The sequence below is a fragment of the Oryx dammah genome, unplaced genomic scaffold, assembly GCF_014754425.2.
Source record: "Oryx dammah isolate SB20612 unplaced genomic scaffold, SCBI_Odam_1.1 HiC_scaffold_23, whole genome shotgun sequence".
Lineage (NCBI taxonomy): Eukaryota > Metazoa > Chordata > Mammalia > Artiodactyla > Bovidae > Oryx > Oryx dammah.
This window is the reverse complement of record NW_024070207.1, coordinates 256,455-270,100: the sequence shown is the minus strand read 5'-3', so window position 1 is coordinate 270,100 and position 13,646 is coordinate 256,455. Positions and strand designations below refer to the sequence as shown.

The following is a 13,646-nucleotide window of genomic DNA, read 5'->3' as shown; positions in this document are numbered from 1 at the left end:
CTCAACTTTCAAATTTCTTATTAAGGGAAGAAATGAGCACTCATGTTAATCAAATTCCTCGAAATCATAATTTCCTCAGAAGAAAACACCCATATCTGTTAGTTCTATAAATCCAGAGATGAAAATTTAGCTATGAAGATAACATTATTGGTCTAGTCTTTATTAAAGGCAAAGATAAAACCCTGATTATCTCCCACACTTCAAAGTATACTCAAATTAATTATGTATTGAAATTCAGTATCTGAGTGTTTATTTATTTATTTATTTTATTTTTTTAATGGGAAATCACATTTGTTTTTCTGAATTTATTTAAGGAACACCAAAAAAGTACATCTGAATAGTTTTAAAAACCAATCTGCTGTTAATTCATCTGTCTTACCACTCCAAATGCAGTCTAAGAGACAGCTGATTTATAGACAAATTGTTTAAAATTACTGAATTTGATACAAGAATACATGAAGTTTCCTTGTCTTGAGTGGTGATGGGCACTTTGTAATAGTTTCCTCTGAACCACCTGCCCACCCTTCCCCTCTGTCCCCTCCACACCTTCCTTTTCTGTTCCCATGACCCATAACCTATACTAGGGAGACAGTGGGCTAAGAGAATCTAGTTTTGGGAATACTATTTTGCTTGTTACCTGCAAAAATCTAACTGGCCTTTTTAGGATCTAATTTCAATCTTGGCCTCATTGGAGTCATGCTCTAGTCAACAGAGCTACAAATACTAGACAGTTAAGCAGATAAGCAAAATCAACTTTTGCTTTATATTCTCTAGGTGAGATTGGGGCTTTTTAAAGAAATAACTCATGAAAAAAGACAAATGTGTACATGAGAAATTAAAAAGAATTCTAGTTATCATTAAAGGAGAAACTCAATTCCATTTGTTCCATAGAGACGAAAACTGGTATAAAAAGGAAATGACTTTAATGTTTTAACATGGGTCCTAACCCAAGAATAAAGTGTTTTGTTAAAACCACCATAAAAATAAAAATGAATCTAAAATATAATTGCCAGTGTTTTTTAGGATTTAAAAAGGTGAGATGTTCCAGGTTGAAACAAATGTTTTTTGCGTTGCCAAATGCATTCCTATGAGTGCTTCTTATTTCTTAGGCTGTGGGACTAGAAAGCTGTGCTTAATGTCGCTTACGTGTAAGGACTAAATTCAACTACATGTACGTATTTAAGACTTGCCCTAATTCAATGCCAAGTACTGGAGATTTTAGGCTAGATGTACCTGCATGGGAAGCTGTTTTCAACTCTTTTCCATAACTCATACCAGAACAAAGCAGCTATTAGTGCAGGAAAAGAAAGCTACAGCATGTCGAACCTGCAAGGAAAATGGTTAATGTAGAAGAGCAATGATTTATTTTTTCAACCTCACAGATTTTGTTTTTTAAAAATTAAGCTACTTAGTAGTAAATAAGTCATAAAAAATAGGAGTGTAAATAAACTTCCATATATCAGTATACATGTGTTTATGAGACAGGAATTTTAAAAAGACAACAACAAAAAAATGCTTCAAGGATCCTAGATAGATAGGTTAAATAAAAACTCACTCCACGTCAAAGATATAAGAACAAGTCTGAAATTCTTGATAGGAGAGGTCAGAATGGAAGTAAGAAACTGAACGGTAGCAATGAGCAGGCATTACTGGATGCAACATTCTTTCCTACCAGAGACAGAGGAGGGAAGAACAAGCACAATTCTGACTACTCTCTTCACATTTCAGTGTCTCGGAAATCATCCAAAGCGGGGAAGGCTAATCTAGAACCTCCTCCTGCTCACCATCGTGGAAGAGTGTTTTAGGAATGACAGGGTCCCCCTCAGGGGACAGGCTGCGGGGCAGAAACTGCTCTCACAGCGGGGTTGCTTGACTAAGGCGGCAAAGTCAGCAAGCAAGCGAGATGCCTCTGAGGTTCTGGCTTTCAAGTGTGTGATGCTGCTGTGGAGCTGAGGGGGACCTGGCCCCTCTACAGTGGGTTCTGTTTGTTAAAAATGCAACAGCTTGCATTCAGAGCACTTCAGTCATTTGGAAAACAAAACTTCCCCCACCCCCAACTCTCCCCTGCCCAACTATAGAAAAGAAGAAACTCATCAAGCATTGATTTCTAGGTTTCTGCAGTGCTATTAAAGTTCAATCAAATGTAAAACCTAACAGACAGCCCCCAATTGTTAGAATGATCTCAAGGGACCCGGAATTGGATATTGTAAGTTGACATCAACTGAAATGAGCTGGACTTAGGTGCTGGCTCACTCTCCACACTGACAGGCGCTGCTCTGTTCCACCTGGAGTGGTCCCACGCTGCCCCCGCGATGAGACCTCTGGGCAGCAGGAGGGTGGTGGTTTTTTAGGAAGCTACTGGTTTTGCTGTTTGCTTCCAGAATCACATAGACTATAACAAACTTTACATTAAACACTGATTAGTCCTGAGTTGGGTGAAAGCCCATGGAGGAGGGGCCGAGTTTGTTAGGACTCTTCCCTCCATGGCATGGTGTCATACGTGCCCTTCAGCTTTCTGCTCGTCCATCGATGGACTTCCTATTTCTTTTTCGTTGGTGACCCCTTCTAAAGTCTTCCTGCTCATTGCTTTACTGGCCTCTTCCTTTGCATCCTGCTCTGCCAACTTCTTGAACATGCTGGCATAGATTCTGTGGTCCTGCTCGTTGTGCTCCTTAGCCTTTTTCTGGCACATGGAGATCTGCAGTCTTGCAGCCTTACTCTAGGGGTTTACTTCCAACACCTTCTCAAAGTCGCCCTTGGCTGACTCGAACTCATTCCTGAGCAGCTGGGCGTCACCCCGCATGTACAAGCCCTTCTCATCGGCACTGTCCAGCCCAAGGGCCTGGCAGCACTCCACGGCTTGGGTGTATTCTCTGAGCTTCAGGTAGCGCATGGCCAGGTTCAGGAAGGCAGCAAGCAGAAATGACTCAGAAGCTATCGATTCCTTTTCTGATAAGCCATATTCCATCTCTAACCAGGACACTATCTTCCCATACTGAATCACCGCCTGCGTGTACTTGTCTCCCTTGAAGTACACAGTCCCCTTCTCTTTGACAATGGCAGTCTGCTCCAGTTTTTCTTTGGTATCCATCTCCCAGGATTCTTTGGCCTTTTCGAAGCTCTTAAGTGTAACTTCATATATAAGCTCAGCATTATGTTCAATGCCATATTTAGGCTTCCCTGCCTCTCCAAAACCATATCGTGGTCCAAGATATAAAATACATTGTTCCTCACACTGCATTTTCTGCAGGGCTTTGTCGATTCCAATTGGAATGTCGTGGTCTTCTCCTTCACCAACGATGAACCCCACATCTCTGCAATCTAACGTGCTTCCACCACAGCGGCCTTCCAGGTGGATCTCTACTGTCGCTCCCTCATTTGGGTTTGAATACCCTTCTCCTTTCCGTTTGATTCTTCAAATAATACCTCCATCTTCAAATAAATCCTCTCCTTTCAAATCAAGGAGCTCAATCTCAAAAGAGAGAGTTGCATTTGAGGGAATTTTGTGGAGACTGCCAGCTGAGCCATATGCATATTCTGGTTTGCACAGTAAATGACAGATCTCCCCTTTCTTCATGGTAGCCACCCCCATGTCCCATGCCTTGATAACTTGGCCTTTGCCAAGACTAAATACAAATGGTTCATTTCTGTCATGATTGGAATCAAACTTCTTTCCATTTGACAATTTCCCTTTGTAATGGACATAAACTGTCTCCAATCATTGGTGTTTCCTCACTATTTCCCACTCTTTTGACAATCTTTAATACTCCTCTATCTTTTTTGGAGGTACTATCCTCTCCCTGTTCAGCAACAGCTGCTGCAGAGCTTTCTCCATTGTTCTTGACAGCTTCATCAGTAGTCATTATCTTTTAAAAGTAGACAACCGTAAAATGCACGGATCTTAGTATTCGGCTTGGTAAAGTTGAACAACTGATGAATATGGAAGCTCTGTGTACTGGTCTTGAAACTGTTCTGTCGCCGTGGTGGCTCACCCGTTCTGTCGCTCTGCCTCAGCCACGCGCCACCGGCCCCTCAGCCCGCCCAGCAGGCCGCCAGCGCGCCGGACGCCGCCGCCGGAGACTCCTGAGTGTTTAAATAAAATCATATTTATTCAAACTATGGAAATAGTTAATTTTCTACTTGCAAAGGAAGAACAAATTATTTTTTGTTTGAAACAATGAGCATTAATTCATAGAAGCAAAGCAAATATATCAATGACGTCTGCAAATATATGTGAACTTTTATTCAAATTTAATACATTTATATATTTATATTCAAAAGGAACATGTGATAGATCTGGGCATCAATAAATCCATCAGTTTGATTTTGTATTTGTGGTATTTGATTAGCTACCTATATCACATTGTAAGGATGTCTACTTTCCAAAGTGTTTTGATATTTGCTTTTAGATTAATACATAATTCAATACTTGCTGAGGAATTCAAGTCACTCTCCTAGGGAATAAAAAATCATTTAATACATCTTAGGTTATCTGGCACGGCCCCATAGGAATTCTATATAGAAATTAAAGGAAAATTCACATGTTTGGGTTTAGCTTCCCTCATTGTAGCTATCCTAATCTTTAGTCTTTAGAGGTCAAGATGGAAGTTAAGGTAGATGATTGATGACTTCAGTTTACTAGTGGTCTCTATGTTGATCATATGTATCAATAGTAAAATTAAAGCTAATATATAAATTTGTTTTGGCTAAAATTTTAACATTTAAAATGAACTTTTACAACAAATAACTATTTATAATTAAATAAATACATAAAATCTTAGATTAAAATGCATTCTTTTGTTTAGCCTCAACATTTTCCTACAAACATGTTCATTCTCCTGACTTTACCTTATCTGTTCTTGGCACTAACTTTTTCAGTCATTTAAAAAAGCCTTTGAATATCCCCTCTTTCTAATCCCCACACTTCAGGCTAGCCTTCAGACTTTCCTATCTTGCAATCTTCTTTCCTTACAGTCCTTCATATGCCTTGCATACTTATCTAAAACATTTAAAGAACTCCATGAACCTCTTCCTAATTCCATTATATTCCAGTATCATTTTGCTCTTTCCTTTGTCAGTTAGCCTATTCAATGTACAGTATTACTTATCGTGTACAGGTCTTGGCTTATCTCCCCCATCATATGTGTGCATGCATGCTCAGTCATGTCTGACTCTTTGCGACGCCGCCAGGCTCCTCTGTCTACAGAATTTTCCAGGCAACAATACTGAAGTGGTTTCCCGTCTCCTACTCCAGGGGGTATTCCTGACCCAGGCACCAAACTTACGTCTCTTGCATCTTCTGCATTGGCAAGTGGATTCTCTACCACTGCACCACCTAAACTTAACCTAACATAAGTCTCCTTTATTATATTAACTTAACATGTTGTTTTACATACTGAGGGTGCTTCAGAATTAAAGATCAACTAGATGGTTGATGAATGGATGCATGGATGGAAAAACATGAGTATCTTACATATTTTCTGTAAGTAAATCATGAATGCTGTGTTGTGCTTAGTCACTCAGTCATGTCTGACTCTGTGATCTCATGGACAGTAGCCTGCCAGGCTTCTCTGTCCATGGGAGTTCTCCAGGCAAGAATATTGGAGTTGGTTGCCATGCCCTCCTCCAGGGGATCTTCCCAACCAAGGGATCAAGCCCAGGTCTTCTGCATTGCAAGTGGATTATTTACCACCTGAGCCACCAGAAACGCCAAACCATGCATTCAGTTTCAGTTCAGTTCAGTCGCTCAGTCATGTCTGACTGTTTGCGACCCCATGGACTGCAACACTCCAGGCTTCCCTGAGCTTGCTCAACCTCATATCTATTGAGTCAGTGATGCCACCAACCATCTCATCCTCTGTCGTCCCCATTCTCTTCCTGCCTTCAATCTTTCCAAGCATTGGGATCTTTTCCAATGAGTGAGTTCTTTGCATCATGCGGCTGAAGCATTGGAGATTCAGCTTCAGCACCATTCTTTCTAATGAATATTAAGGACTGATTTCTTTTAGGATGGACTGGTTTGATTTCCTTGTAGTCCAAGGGACTCTCAAGAGTCTTTTCTAATACCACAGTTAAAAGCATAAATTCTTTGGCACTCAGCTTTCTTTATAGTCCAACTCTCACATACATACATGACTACTGGAAGAACCATAGCTTTGACTAGATGGACCTTTGTCTGTAAAGTAATGTGTCTGCTTTTGAATATGCTGTCTAGGTTGATCATAACTTTTCTTCCAAGGAGCAAGTGTCTTTTAATTTCATGGTTGCATGCACCATCTGCAGTGATTTTGCAACCCTAGAATATAAAATCTGTCACAGTTTCCATTGTTTTCCATTATTTGCCTGAAATGATGAGACTGGATGCCATGATCTTTGTTTTTTGAATGTTGAGTTTTAAGCCAGCTGTTTCACTCTCCTCCTTCAATTTCATCAAGAGACTCTTTAGTTTCTCTTGGCTTTCTGCCATAAGAGTGGTTTCATTTGCAAATCTGAAGTTACTGATATTTCTCCCTGCAATTTTGATTCCAGCTTGTGCTTCTTCCAGCCCAGCATTTCGCATGATGGACTTTTCATATAAGTTAAATAGGCAAGGTGACAGTATACAGCCTTTACATACTCCTTTCTCAATTTGGAACCAGTCCATTGTTCCATGTCCAAATGATCAAATCATGTTCATTGATCCAAATCATGCATACCTTAAATTAAATACAGAATACAAAGTATCTCTGTACTGTGATATTCAATAGGTAGTTACTAGCACATGTAACTATTTAAAGCAAAGTTAATTAAAATTATGTAAAATTAATAACAGATTTTCTTAGTTGCAGTAGCCACATTTCATGGGTTTGATAGCAACTTTTAACTACCATATAGGAGCATTCAGATATAGACTATTTCTATCATCACAGGAAGTTCTGCATAGCACTGCTCTAAAAAGTTTTGATAAAGAAATGGATGTGAGAAATACATGTGTCTGGAATTCTAGAAAAGTCATAATCATGCAATAATAAGGCATAGCATTCCCATTTCCCATATTAAAAAGTATAAATTCCAGCCATTTGCAATGTAAACTGTTCTTCCCTGAAGAACATTTATACCAGTAAGATTCTAGCCACATTTTCAGTTAATCTATGTTTTTGCAACACCAATATAAAACTAAAAATATAATAGAAATAGGTAGCAAATTTCCGTGATTTCTACACAAATTTGCATTAAATCCTTTAAAAGTCTGACTTAATTGGAATTAAGAATGCAACACTGTGGGTTGGCTTTTCAAAATTTTTGAAGCTTCTAGTCTAAAGCATAAACACCCTTCTAGCATACCCTATCTCCAAAATTGCTGTGAACTTTTTGTTTTTTAATCCAAGAAAGATCCATAAGATCATATTGAAATTACAAATTTATGTGCTTTGCTTCCCCTTTTCCAAAATCTAAAATTGTGCAAAGGTCGTTTACTTTTTCCTAATTTGTAGCCATTACAGCAAATTGGAAGATCGTGATGTATAATGATGGACCTCTGCCATCGTGCAGTCTAATTTTTGAATTTAGGTTTTTGGTATCTTGAAATCCAAATCCAAGTGTTTGACCTTTGGAAAATTGTTTTGTGAGTTAGGAAGATTCCATCCACATGCCAGAGAGGTCCTGCCTCAGCTGCTCTCAACTTTGTAGTCTTGTGAAGAAAGTGACAAGCTTGGCTGAGACAACATTTTGTTATCCTCCTTACAGAATTAGAAATCCCCCTATAAGATAGTGTGCATTGATACCAAGAAGCATTAGATCAGTTTAATAATTGAAGGAACTTTAAATTAACATTTAGGTGACTATTAATTCTTAATGACATAATATGTGACTAGTATTCAAAGAATGACCTTTTTCCTCAGCTTCAGGGAAGAAATACTGGTAATTGAAGGACTAGGATCACACCTAGTGCACATATATGTAGAACTGTGAGTCTCTATGGCTTCCCGGTGGTTTCTATTGTTTCATGATCCTACTGCAGATTCCCAAATCTATGTGTTAGGCTTAGAGGACTGTTATATAATTCCAAGGGAGAAAGTCCATTTAGTGGATATAACATTTTTATTTGACCTTCCTTTAGCAGGCAAATAAGGGTAGCAGAGTTTTTGCCTCATTTTGAATTCCTAGAATATTTTGTGCCTACATTTCAGAGTCCAGAATGATTTGCTGCTAACAACACTTTATCCTTCGGGGTATAACAGAGTCATTGCATCCCTAAAACTAAAGGGACCTTGCAGGTCCTGCTGTGGAACCTCCTACCTAGTGTAGTAGAGGGTAATCAAAGCCCGGTCATTTTACTACACCTATTTTAAGTTTCAATTAATTACATTGTACTTGAGGCAGAGATCTTTCTTCCTCTCCCTCTTTTTATCCTCCAGCCCACATCTGATTGCAGAGCACTACGAGGACTGTGCAAAAGTGGATTGCATTCAGAAATTTCAAGAGGAGTTTTATATGTGTTCACTTCAGTTCAGTTCAGCCGCTCAATCATGTCCGACACTTTGCGACCCCATGAATCGCAGCACGCCAGGTCTCCCTGTCCATCACCAACTCCCGGAGTTCACTCAGACTCACGTCCATCAAGTTGGTGATGCCATCCAGCCATCTCACCCTCTGTCGTTCCCTTCTCCTCCTGCCCCCAATCCCTCCCAGCATCAGAGTCTTCTCCAATAAGTCAACTCTTCACATGAGGTGGCCAAAGTACTGCAGTTTCAGCTTTAGCATCATTCCTTCCAAAGAACACCCAGGGCTGATCTCCTTCAGAATAGACTGGTTGTATCTCCTTGCAGTCCAAGACACTCTCAAGAGTCTTCTCCAACACCTGAGTTCAAAACCATCAATTCCTCGGTGCTCATCTTTCTTAACAGTCCAACTCTCCTATCCATACATGACCACTGGAAAAACCATAGCCTTGACTAGATGGACTTTTGCTGGCAAAGTAATGTCTCTGCTTTTGAATATGCTATCTAGGTTGGTCATAACTTTTCTCCGAAGGAGTAAGCGTCTTTTAATTTCATGGCTGCAGTCACCATCTGCAGTGATTTTGGAGCCCAAAAATATAAAGTCTGACATTGTTTCCACTGTTTCCCCATCTGTTTGCCATGAAGTGATGGGATGAGATGCCATGATCTTACTTTTCTGAATGTTGAGCTTTAAGCCAACTTTTCCACTTCACTTTCACTTTCATCAAGATGCTTTTTAGTTCCTCTTCAGTTTCTGCCATAAGGGTGGTGTCATCTGCATATCTGAGATTATTGATATTTCTCCCAGCAATCTTGATTCCAGCTTGTGCTTCTTCTAGCCCAGCGTTTCTCATGATGTACTCTGCATAGAAGTTAAATAAGCAGGGTGACAATATACAGCCTTGACATACTCCTTTTCGTATTTGGAACCAGTCTGTTGTTCCATGTCCAGTTCTAACTGTTGCTTCCTGACCTGGAAATCACACTTCTTCTGGAAATTTTCAGTGCAGATTTTATCTGAACTCCTATTTTTAGTATTCAAATCTTTCTTTTCCTTAAAAGATTTGCATCAAGCTTAAAATTTTAACATTGAAAATGGATGAGGGGAAATGGAAGTTTATATTCATTCCAGTATACTCATTTATATCATGTTGGGAGAGATGTAAAACAACAACAAAAATCCCGCATATTATAGTCAATGCTTCTATTGACTAGAATGACCGCAGACATTACAAATGTATTGTAAATGTCCAAATACCTCTTTTTTTGTGGACCAACGTAGGTAGAGTGACTATTCTTTCTCATTTTTGCCTTTCCGTGCATATTACACAGAGGGTGTGGCTCAGTGATGAAGAATTCCCCTGCCAATGGACGAGATATGTGTTTGATTCCGAGGTTGGAAAGATCCCCTGCAGAAGAAAATGGCATTCCATTCCAATATTCTTGCTTGGGAAATCCCATGGACAGAGAAGCCTGGCAGGCTACAGTTCATGGGGTTGCAAAAGAATCAGACATGACCTAGCAACTAAACAACAAAAACAAACTAATATAATAAATACCAACTAGCAAAAAAAAAAACACGATTTTTTTTCATTTTTGGCCACACTCCAAGGCATGTGGGGCCTTCATACCCGCACCAGTAATCCAACTTGTGCCTCCATCATTGCAAGGCAGTCTTAACCACTGGACCACTGGGAAATCCCAAGAGATTTTTCTTTCTTTCTTTTTTTTTTCAATATTTATTGCTGTTGTTGTTGTTTTATTTTTTTTTATTTTTACTTTATTTTGCTTTACAATACTGTATTGGTTTTGCCATACATTGACATGATGAGTAAATACATCAAATGTCTTAACACTGATAGGAAGATGATTAAATAATCTAGTAGTGTATCCCCCATTCTTCATTGAAGTGATTAAAAGTTTTTAAGATTTTATTTAATTAAATGAAATTTGAAATAATGTTCAAGGTGTCATGGGAGGTTTTAATTTTTTTCAAAAATCATTTATATTTGTAGACTTAGAGAATAATGTGTCCTCCAGTGAAACCTTTCAACCTTCTTACAGTACTGAGTAGTACTGTGATAAAGTAGTACAATATATTTTATATTTTAAAGTAATGTATTTAAGTTCTTTGTCACAAATTCCTATTCTTAGTTTTTCTCTTCCATGTTGCAGAATAAGAAAGTGAAATATGTGCCACCCCAACCCACCTCCATTCACAGCATTCCTAAAAGAAGAAATATATTAAAATTGTTAGTCTATCTAAAATTTTTCCAGTAATTTAATTTTTACTTAGGGAAGAAAATTTAAACAACTTTCTTTTACTTGTTACATCATTATTTTCATTGTCCCCTTCCATTAGCTCTATTACCTCTACCTCTTTCCTCCATCCACTTTAGGTACTCAAATCCACACTCTACTCAGATCCATTCTCCGTGGTGCCTGAGACCGCCCAGATCCATGAAATCTCCTCACACCTTCCCCATTTTTTTTTTGGTCCTTCAAGTCTCCCACTCAATGAAGTCCTGATCAGTTCATTACAGTTTTGCTGAATTCCTCATTGTGCTTTTGAGTTTGTATAATTCTTCCATGTCTCTACCTACTTTTTAGGTTTCCAACTTCAATTTCCTCCAGTTAGTTTTCATCCATCCTTGTCCTGCTTAGATTCCATGAATACTTTTTCTTGTCCATCCCAATACTCAAAATCATCCCTTGCCTACCTATCCTTTGTATTCCCACTCTTTTTAAAGTTTCCTCCACAGTTTCATCCATACTTTCTGCCACTCCTCATTTTTCTAGTGCCTCACTGCTGCTGCTGCTGCTGCTAAATTGCTTCAATCATGTCTGACTCTGTGTGACACTGTAGACGGCAGCCCACCAGGCTCCCCTGTCCCTGGGATTCTCCAGGCAAGAAAACTGGAATGGGTTGATATTTCCTTCTTCAGTGAATGAAAGTGAAAAGTGAAAGTGAAGTCGCTCAGTCGTGTCCATCGCCTTCTCTGCTAGTGCCTCACACCCCTTCCCAAATTGTTCAAGTCCATTACAGGTAGTTGGAACATATTTCATCACATTATTACTACATCTACAAAATCTTGACTTTACAAACTGTCTTGAATAAGATCAATGCAAAGAAATAGAGGAAAACAATAGAATGGGAAAGACTAGAAGTCTCTTCAAGAAAATTAGAGATACCAAGGGAACACTTCAGGCAAATATGGGCACAATAAAGGACAGAAACGGGATGGACCTAACAGAAGCAGAAGATGTTAAGAATACACAGAAGAACTATACAAAAAAGATCCTAATGAACCAGATAATCACCATAGTGTGATCACTCACCTGGAGCCAGACATCCTGGAAAGTGAAGTCAAGTGGGTACTAGAAAGCATCATTATGAACAAAGCTAGAGGAAGTGATGGAATTCCAGTTGAACTACTTCAAATTCTAAAAGATGATGCTGTGAAAGTGCTACACTCAATATACCAGCAAATTTGGAAAACTCAGCCGTGGCCACAGGACTGGAAAAGGTCAGTTTTCATTCCAATCGCAAAGAAAGGCAATGCCAAAGAATGCTCAAACTACCACACAATTGCACTCATCTCACACACTAGCAAAGTAACGCTCAAAATTCTCCAAGCCAGGCTTCAACAGTTCATGAACCGTGAACTTCCAGATGTTCAAGCTGATTTTAGGAAAGGCAGAGGAAATTGCAAACATCCATTGGATCATGAAAAAAGCAAGAGAGTTCCAGAAAAATACCCATCTCTGCTTTATTAACTACACCAAAGCCTTTGACTGTGTGGATCACAACAAACTGTGGAAAATGAGATGGGAATACAGATCACCTGACCTGGATCTTGAGAAATTTGTTTGCTGGTCAGGAAGCAACAATTAGAACTGGACATGTAATAATAGACTAGTTACAAATCAGGAAAGGAGTACATCAAGGGTGTATATTGTAACCCTGCTTATTTAACTTCTATGTAGAGTACATCATAAGAAACGCTGGGCTGGATGAAGCACAAGCTGGAATCAAGATTGCCAGGAGAAATATCAGTAACCTCAGATATGCAGATGACACCACCCTTATGGCAGAAAGTGAAGAAGTAAAGAGTCTCTTGATGAAAGTGACAGAGGAGAATGAAAAAGTTGGCTTAAAACTCAACATTCAGAAAACTAAGATCATGGCATCTGGTCCCATCACTTCATAGATTGGCAATACATGGGGAAACAGTGGAAATAATGACAATTTTGGGGGGCTCCAAAATCACTGCAGATGATGACTGCAACCATGATGTTAAAAGATGCTTGCTCCTTGGAAGAAAAATTATGATCAACCTGCTGCTGCTGCTGCTAAGTTGCTTCAATTATGTCTGACTCTGTGTGACCCCATAGATGGCAGCCCACCAGGCTCCTGTCCCTGGGATTCTCCACGCAAGAATATTGGAGTTGATTGCCACTTCCTTCTCCAACACACGCATGCATGCTAAGTCACTTCAGTCATGTCCAACTCTGCAAATCTATGAACAGCAGCCCACCAGGCTCTTCTGTCCATGGGAATCTCCAGGAAAGAACACTGGAGGGGGTTGCCATTTCCTTCTCCATGATCAACCTAGAGAGCATATTAAAAAGCACAGACATTGCTTTGCCAACAAATGTCCATCTAGTCAAAGCTATGAATTTTAGTAGTCACGTATGGATGTGAGAGTTGGGCTATAAAGAATGCTGAGCATTGAAGAACTGATGCTTTTGAACTGTGGTATTGGAAAAGACTCTTGAGAGTCCCTTGGACTGCAAAGAGATGGAACCAGTCCATCCTAAATGAAATCAGTCATGAATATGCATTGGAAGGACTGATGCTAAAGCTGAAACTCCAACAGTCTGGCCATCTGATGGGAAGAACTGACTCACTGGAAAAGACCCTGATGCTGGGAAAGATTGAAGGCGGGAGGAGAAGGGGATGACATGAGGTGGTTGGATGGCATCACTGACTCGTTGGACATGAGTTTGTGTGGACTCTGGGAGTTGGTGATGGACAGGGAGGTGCTGCAGTCCATGAGGTCACAAAGAGTAAAACATGAGTGAGCAACTGAACTGAATTGAACTGATGAATGAGACCATTTATAATTTAATCATTGACAGGCTGATTCAATCCTTTTCATTATT

The 13,646-nt window shown here is 39.5% G+C and overlaps 1 pseudogene; it reads right to left on the bottom strand.

Annotated features, from left to right (window-relative positions):
* Nucleotides 1-285: 285 nt before the first annotated feature.
* Nucleotides 286-4,060, bottom strand: LOC120882645 (annotated as a pseudogene).
* Between the last annotated feature and the right edge of the window lie 9,586 nt (nucleotides 4,061-13,646).